Source organism: Aegilops tauschii, chromosome 4 (genome assembly GCF_002575655.3).
Source record: "Aegilops tauschii subsp. strangulata cultivar AL8/78 chromosome 4, Aet v6.0, whole genome shotgun sequence".
In the NCBI taxonomy this organism is placed as follows: Eukaryota; Viridiplantae; Streptophyta; class Magnoliopsida; order Poales; family Poaceae; genus Aegilops; species Aegilops tauschii.
Genome location: NC_053038.3, coordinates 184,668,904 through 184,677,603, shown reverse-complemented (window position 1 = coordinate 184,677,603; position 8,700 = coordinate 184,668,904). Strand labels below are relative to the sequence as shown.

Sequence of the window (8,700 nt, the reverse complement as noted above, 5' to 3'; positions counted from 1 at the left end):
CTAGCTCAGCAGATCGAAAAACTTACCCAAAGAGCCATGTCCATGCTTGTGATGTCGCACTCATCCTCTGAGCTCGTATCCCCGTCATTCCAGGAAGGCATGGCGGCGGTGGAGCTTCCACAGCGCAAGTCGCCGCCGGCGTCGAAGAGCAGAGAGGAGAGGAGCGAGAGAGTGAGAGTGAGAGCAGAGGAATGAGTGCGGGCAGGGGAAAGAGTGAGAGTGAGGGCAGCGGAGCAGAGTAATGAGCGCACGAGCGGGTGCGGTCCGACCGCGCCGGTCGGTCCGAGTAACGGCCGTTACCGGCCTCGCCATCACGCGCGGCGCTGACGTGGCCTGACAGGCGGGCCCGGACCGTCAGAAAACGGTTTAAAACGCTAGCAACGGACGATTTGGGTTTTTTGAGACAGCCGACGAGAAAAGTGGTAGGTATCAGTCACAAACAAAAAAGTGGTGGTTTTTTGGAACCATAGGACGAAAAGTGGTAGTTTTATGCTATTTACTCTATTAAAGAAGAATCGAACGTCGTGATGGTTCGACCTCCTTCCCAAGCTACGATCCATCCTCTCTCGCTACTCCCCATGGCCCTACCTCGTGCGATCCATGTTTCTCGGCACTCACATTGATGTGAAAACTGAAACTCAGAAGAAAAGAAAAAAAACGGCCCACACGCGCACGTCTCCCACGTCCCACGCCCCATCGCCTCCCAAACCCCACCCCCCTCAGTCGATCCCATGTCTCTCCCCAGAAAATTGCAGCCGCCGGCCTCTTCCTTCATCGCTCGACTCGGTTAATGCGATGAGGACGGCCGGATCCTTCTGTCCTCTCACCCACGACCTCTCGCTTTCCCGTCGTCGACCCTACGCCGTATCTGCCCGCCATCCCCTTTCCCCGCCGTGTGACTTCCGCGGCAGACAGGGAAGTTGGCAACCACCGAGGCCCATGGCCCTCCTACACTTGCCGGAGCCATCAGCTGGGACCAAGGTCGCCGACCCGCAAGACGTGCTTACAGCAGCACTGCTAGATTTCTAGTTTAGGTCATGATCCAGTACTACTATCTTAACATTCGCAGGAAGGAGATGGCCATGGGCAGGGGTGTCTAGCTCCTCCTCCTTGACCAGTTCATCCCGCAGTCACCATCGTCTTCCACGCGACCATGCCAGATTCGCGTCATCATCATCATCATCACAGGTAGGCAGCGGTGGCTGCGGTGAGGGCACGTGCGGCGGGGAGGGCCATAACCCTGACTTCAGTACGCGATGTTACAGGTGCGTCGATCTCGATCCTCTCCTTCACGTTTTCGTCATGTTCCTGCTGTGCGTGCAGAACAAACAGGGTCATGTCAGATACTAAGATGATCCTTGGTCAAGATATATGAACCAATGTTTCAGTTGTCCCTCTTAACAAACAGGGTCATGTCAGGGTATAAAATTCTGAAACCAATAATTCACCTAGCGGTGCCTTCGGCAGACAGCAATACGCGCACATAGGAAACCTGACTTGCCTTGAGAAGGAATGATCTTATAGTAGCGTAGGTAGTCAAAGCTAGCTCGAATCACTAGATTGATTAATGGATTAGCAAGAAACACGTATATGAAAGCTGATTTTATAGCCATTGGCAGGTAAGCTGCCTGTTATTCAAATTTCTTCAAGTCATGATAGTTACAAGCTATGTTTATATTTCTTCAACTCAAGGTGATTACAAGCAAGGAGCTACATGCATTTATATACGCTTATATACCACCTGACTAAGTAGAATTAGGATTTCTATACGCTTCTACTAAAATTGACTATTGTGTGGGCCTTGATTCATGAGGGGTCTACCTTAGAGTCTTAATGACTACCCTTTCGAACATGCAACACTCGGGCTATGCTCAATTCTGGTTCTTTGGTCAATTTTAATGTGTTTTTCTCTTTAGAAATTTTATTACATCCAGTTGGGTTCTAACTGGAGTTGCAAATAAATAATTGTGTTCCAGCTTTAAAAAAAATGGACTCCACATACCTTGAAGCTTATTTCTTATATAAGCAGCAACCCATTTGATTAAGTTGTCTCTTCCTTGACCCCATTTTCTTTGCAGGTTGTTGAATTTATACAGTTTTTGGAAGAGAAAAAAATGGCTTGTGTTCGGGTGAGGCCCAGATACAACATCCCACATTTTGTTTTCGAAATCATCTCTACTTAACTACAAAGGTAACCAGTTGAAGGATGCTGATGTTTTTGCTTTGTCACTATAAGCTTGAGAACTTAAACTTCACCGGCATTAGAAATAAACTTTAGTTATAGTTATATGGGATACGAGGACTGTAGGACTAACGTGATTCGTTTCTGTAGGTTGTGGTTGCAACTTGGATGCAGAGGAAGAGTAATTTGGCTGCTAAGGTATCAAGGTAAGGAAAAAGAAATATTGCCCCAGTGTTTATGATTTGTCTGGTTAGGGTCATAGTGTATTTTAATCCATTATGAATTTCTATAGCTGTGAATTATATATACACATGTACGAAGAAACAATAGATTAAGTTTGTTTCATCCTTTGGGTGTATATTTTGAAGTTCCTGAGTGACAAAGGCTCTTTGAGAAACAGTAAGATTAATTTTGTTTTTATCACATAATGCAGGATTATTAAACCCAAACAAATCCAAGCGGTATGTGTCATTTGCTGTAAAGCCATTAAAAACGCCTCCAGGAGAAATGTCAAAGGCTCTTTGAGAAACTTGTATATTTATCTCTTCTTTACTTGCCTTTAATGACAAACATGATAGTATCCAAATTAATTTCAGGAAGGTACTCCTATAAGAGGAAACTTTTGAGATGTATCATGTCATTTAAATTTAATCCATAATGCAGAGATAAAAACAGTTTTTTCATTCAGCACATGGAGATCGCATTAACTAAGCGTCGTGAGGCAAGCCATGATGTTCTTTGAAATATGTGGACAATAAGGTTGCTGAGTGAGCAATCCTTTTGCTTCTGTGGTGTTCTCGGGGAGGGATATTTCGTGGCCTTGGTGATATATGCAAACCAAATTTTGTATGATTTTTAGAACCCTTTGGAGTGAAAGACAGTAAATGAGGAATGATGTTTAAATAATATTGAGTTTTTCTTTTATTTTTTTCTTGGTTCAGTTTGGAACCAACCTTCTATGTAGCTGAAATTTTATGTATCATATTAGGTCTGTGTTTGCATTGTGAAAGATTGTCTTATTGAACCTTGCCATATCGAGAGTACTTTTTATTTTCTTGTTGTTTGTAAAAACTGACTCTTTTGATGCACATCAGTAGAGCCACAAAACTGATATTCACCGCTTAGGCATATGAACATGTGGATGAATTGTGAAATGATGCTGGCCAGCTTGTTACTTATAGGCATTGCATGCCATGCATAGTCCTAATTTATATTATGCATCAACTTGACAGTGTTCTAAGTTACATTCATATTATTTGCATGACATATAATTATCTATCTATTTAGCTCCTTAAAGACTGTAAAGTGCAGGTGTACAATCAAGGCTTCATTGTTCTTACCCGTAAAAAAAGGCTTCATTTTTTTGTTTAGAAAAGGCTTGTTTGGTCATAGTTGGTTGGGAAAGGTAAGGTTATGGAAATACTGTTTCTTTTGACAAACCTCGCACTGATAGGGTGGTCATGCATTATTAATTTAATAACATACACAAAGTTTGTCGTCTTTATAAGGAATCAAACAGAACACATTGAAGCCTCCAAGAAAACATAATATGTAAATTTAGATGTTGAGGTTCTGATTTGATATTCTTACCTTATGTACTATTTTGTTCAGAAAATGTTTTACACTCGCATGTTCGGTCGGAAAGGCCTTGGGCTGCTAGCAGTTAATTTTTAGAGTAGTTTTTTGTATTGATCTGCAATGCCCGAATGATAGGAAATGATTTTTTTATCTTATGACTCTTATATATTCATATATTCCTTTAATTTTGTAGAAACTAGAGAAATTGTGAACCTGTATGTATCAAAGAATTTTATGAATTATGTTTGCGCATATGGCAATATGAAAAGGTAGGGCCATAATGATGGTACTCATAGTGGGAGTGGAAGAGAAGCATGTGTCGTCGCCAAAGTCACAGTGGTTGTGGTCATCCATATCCACAGAACAAAGATTGACATGTAGCAGGGTTCATCTGGCTTCCATTACATGTCGGGCACAGGTTAGTCACGTGCTCCAAAAAACTGCGCCGAAGGGCCAAGACGACCATGACCTACTCGCCGGTGGCACCGACGCAAGCCATAGGATCATTTGTTTCCATGAGAGCAGGGGCGGCCAAACCCGCCATAGTTGGGAGTAGCCAACAGCCCAACACCCATCCTTATTAATACTGACAATCTTGAGGCGCAACAAACCAACGTAAATGAGCCGGGTGATGGTGATCCTTCTAGAGAAAAATGGAGAAGGACAAGATAGATGTTTATCGCGAGACATTCATTATTGTGGTGTTTGGCATGCATGTTCACTACATTCAACTACACTGTAATTCGATGTGAACGCATTGTGTAACACCCCGCACGTAACTTGCCATATTTGTAACTCCGACTCTTGCCATTTCCGGCTATGTGTTATGATTTTCCCTCCGTTGTCGGGTTTTGTCTTTCGTTTTGTATTTTGTCATGTCATGCATTTTCATATCATGTCATCATGTGCATTGCATTTGCATACGTGTTCGTCTCATGCATCCGAGCATTTTCCCCGTTGTCCGTTTTGCAATCCGGCGCTCCTATCTCCTCCGATGCATCCCTTTCGTTTTCTTTCGTGTGCGGGTGTCAAACTTTCTCGGAATGGACCGAGGCTTGTCAAGTGGCCTCAATATACCACCCGAAGACCACCGGTCAAGTTTCGTTCCATTTGGAGGTCGTTTGGTACTCCAACGGTTAACCGGGCATCCGCAAAGTCCATTTGAGTGTCCAGCAAAAACCCCCTCAAAAACCAGCCCAAAACCCACCAAACTCTCTTCCATGCTCTAGGTCGTTCGATCACGATCGTGTGGGCGAAAACCGCACCTCATTTGGAGCCTCCTAGCTCCCTCTACCTATAAATATAAGAGACTCCCGAAATACAATCGCAGTCCAAACCCTACCCTTCTTCCACCTCGCGCCCGGACAAAAATCCTCCGCCGCCGGACGTGTCCGCACCGCCGTCCCCGGCGAATCCCGCGCCGCCACCTGTCCCTGCCGCCGCCGTTCCCACCGCGGGCCCGCGAGCCCAGATCCGGCCCGCGGGGCCCGAATCCCGCGCCGCCGCCCGAGGCGCCTGCCCGCGCCCGTGGCTCGCCGCCTTCGCCGCCTCGCGCCGGCGCGCCCCCGCCGCCTCGCCGACGGTCGCCGGCGCCGCCCCCGCCGCCGCGCCGCGGATCCCCGCCGCCGCCGCACCTCTTCCCCGCGCCGGCGTCCTCTCCCTCCGGCCGCCCGCCTCCTTTCTCTCTCCCGTCGGCGGCCCGAGCTCCTCGAGCTCCTGTGTTGCTCCCGATCCAGATCCGCACTGTAGAGGTTGACTCCCGTATCCCGTTTTTTCTAAGTCTGGAATTTTTACAGCAATATGCCTCTGTTCGTGATGCCATAACTTCTTGTATGTAGCTCCGATTCGTGCGTGTAATATGTCAAATTGTTCGTCATGTGATGCTCTTCATTTTGTTCAATTGCACCATGTTCATTAGAGGTCATCTTGATGCCTAAATCTCTGTTGGAAGAGGGCTAGTTGCTGTTATTCTCTGGTTCTTATCAGAACTTGGAGATTTGTCATTTTTGTATCATTAAATCTGTGCATCTTTTGGGCATTAGCTCTACATGTGTTTTGAAGTATGCCATGCCATCTTTTCAGTGGTGTAGTCCATGTATTTTTGTGATCTCTGTGGTGACTAGCACAAGCATGCAAAGTAGGCTCCGTAATATTTCTGATTTCAGGGACTTAGTGATTTCTCTAAGTCCTTGTCTGCTGTTATTTTGTTGCCATGTAAACTTGATGCTACAGAGAGATCCATGCATATTTTGGAGATTTTCAGTAAGGATGTTTTGTAGCTATAGTTGTATGTGATCCATTCCTGCAATTGTTTGCAATTATGGAGTGCCATAGCATGACTCAATCTTGCTCTACTTTTGCTATAAAATATTTCTGGCAGATTCTTAACATGATATGCAATTTTGCCAAGCTTATTGTAGTTGATCCTTACATTCTATGCTTGTGTTCTTGCCATGGTTAGCTTCATAAACATTCCATCTTGCTGTAGGTGTGTTTTGTTTGTAGTGCATTGCTCTGTAGTGAGTGCATCAAGCTCACAAATAGGACTACATATTATTATTTCTGCCATGCTCTGTTTTCTGCTAAGTCTGAAACCTGATAATGAAACTTGCTATGTTTACATGCTTGCCATCATATCTTCTGCTCCTTTTTGGATTATGGTCAGTAAGGGACTTTTGTCATGTGCTTTTAGTAGAACACTGTCATGCCTTGTTTTGCTATGTTAAGTTCCTGTAGCATGTTGATTTCGTGCTCTGAACATTGCTACCTGATGCTGTTTTTCTGCCATGTCCAGTTTTTCACTAAGTCTGTGAACCTGTTATCTTTTGCACTTTTGCCATGCTTGTTTGAGCTTGATGTGTTGTGAACTAGCCGTAGCTCAGTGTTCATCTTTTGTCAAGCATCTCCTGTAGATTACTGCCATGTGCTTTGTTGCTATGTTGGAGTGCTGTAGCATTGTTACTTGTTGCATTTTAAGTGCTATCATGCTGTTAATCGCAGATTCGTGTCATTCTTGTTTTGCTTGCCATTTGCAAACCGTGCATTCGATTCCGGTGATCTTTATATCGATTTCGACCGAAATCATCCCATCTTTCCAGTGGCATGCTTGGTTTGCCAAGTTACTGCCATGTTCATCATTTTTTCGTCCGGAGCACGCATATGCATCACATATCATATCTTGCATATCATACATGTTTTGCATCATGTTGATTGTGCATTTCTCGTGATTGATTGTGGTTCTGTTTTCTTGTGTTCCTGCCTTGGGTAGAGCCGGGAGACGAGTTCGCGAACGAGGAACCTGTTGAGTACGCCTACGAGGATCAAGCTTTTGACAAATCTGAGAACCTTGCAGGCAAGATGACCACCCCTCGAAATCACTTCTATCTTTGCTATGCTAGTTGTTCGCTCTATTGCCATGCTCGCTACCTATCACTTGCTATATCATGCCTCCCATATTGCCATGTCAGCCCCTAACCATCCTTTCCTAGCAAACCGTTGTTTGGCTAAGTTACCGCTTTTGCTCAGCCCTTCTTATAGCGTTGCTAGTTGCAGGTGAAGTTGAAGTTTGTTCCATGTCGGAACATGGATATGTTGGGATATCACAATATCTTTTATTTAATTAATGCATCTATATATATTTTGGTAAAGGGTGGAAGGCTCGGCCTTATGCCTGGTGTTTTGTTCCACTCTTGCCGCCCTAGTTACTGAGATACCGGGATTATGTTCCTTGAGTTTGTGTTCCTTACGCGGTCGGGTGATTTATGGGACCCCCTTGATAGTTCGCCTTGAATAAATCTCCTCCAGCAAGGCCCAACCTTGGTTTTACCATTTGCGACCTATGCCTTTTTCCTCCGGGTTTTCTAGAGCCCGAGGGTCATCTTTATTTTAAACCCCCGGGTCAGTGCTCCTCTGAGTATTAGTCCAAACTGTCAGTCGCCGGTGGCCACCAGGGGCAACTCTGGGCTGGCCTATCGGAAGCTTGGACAATCCGGTGTGCCCTGAGAACGAGATATGTGCAGCTCCTATCGGGATTTGTCGGCACATTCGGGCGGCTTTGCTGGTCTTGTTTTACCATTGTCGAGATGTCTTGTAAACCGGGATTCCGAGACTGATCGGGTCTTTCCGGGAGAAGGTTTATCCTTCGTTGGCCGTGAGAGCTTATGATGGGCTAAGTTGGGACACCCCTGCAGGGTATTATCTTTCGAAAGCCGTGCCCGCGGTTATGAGGCAGATGGGAATTTGTTAATATCCGGTTGTAGAGAACTTGTCACTTGACCCAATTAAAATACATCAACTGCGTGTGTAGCCGTGATGGTCTCTTCTCGGCGGAGTCCGGGAAGTGAACACGGTCTGAGTTATGTATGACGTAAGTAGGTGTTCAGGATCACTTCTTGGTCATTGCTAGATGACGTCCGTTCCGTTGCTTCTCTTCTCGCTCTCATTTGCGCAAGTTAGCCACCATATATGCTTTTGCCGCTGCAGCTCCACCTCACTACACCATCCTTTCCTACTAGCTTAAATAGTCTTGATCTCGCGGGTGTGAGATTGCTGAGTCCCCGTGACTCACAGATTCTACCAAAACAGTTGCAGGTGCCGACGTTGCCAGTGCAGATGATGGCGTCGATCTCAAGTGGGAGTTCGACGAGGAACGTGGTCGTTACTATGTGTCTTTTCCTGATGATCAGTAGTGGAGCCCAGTTGGGACGATCGGGGATCTAGCATTTGGGGTTGTCTTATTTTCATCTGGATTTTGACCGTAGTCGGTCTATATGTTTGTATTTTGGATGATGTATGATTAATATTTATGTATTGTGTGAAGTGGCGATTGTAAGCCAACCCTTTATCCCATTCTTGTTCATTACATGGGATTGTGTGAAGATGACCCTTCTTGCGACAAAACCACTATGCGGTTATGCCTCTAAGTCGTGCCTCGACACGTG

The 8,700-nt window shown here is 45.3% G+C and overlaps 1 long non-coding RNA gene across 1 annotated transcript; it reads left to right on the top strand.

Moving 5' to 3' along the window:
- The first annotated feature begins 598 nt into the window (after window positions 1-598).
- On the top strand, window positions 599-2,565 carry LOC120962853 (uncharacterized). The gene is made up of 4 exons (XR_005753964.3): window positions 599-981; window positions 1,070-1,265; window positions 2,079-2,191; window positions 2,333-2,565. It is a non-coding gene; the product is annotated as an uncharacterized lncRNA (long non-coding RNA).
- The last annotated feature ends 6,135 nt before the right edge of the window (window positions 2,566-8,700 follow it).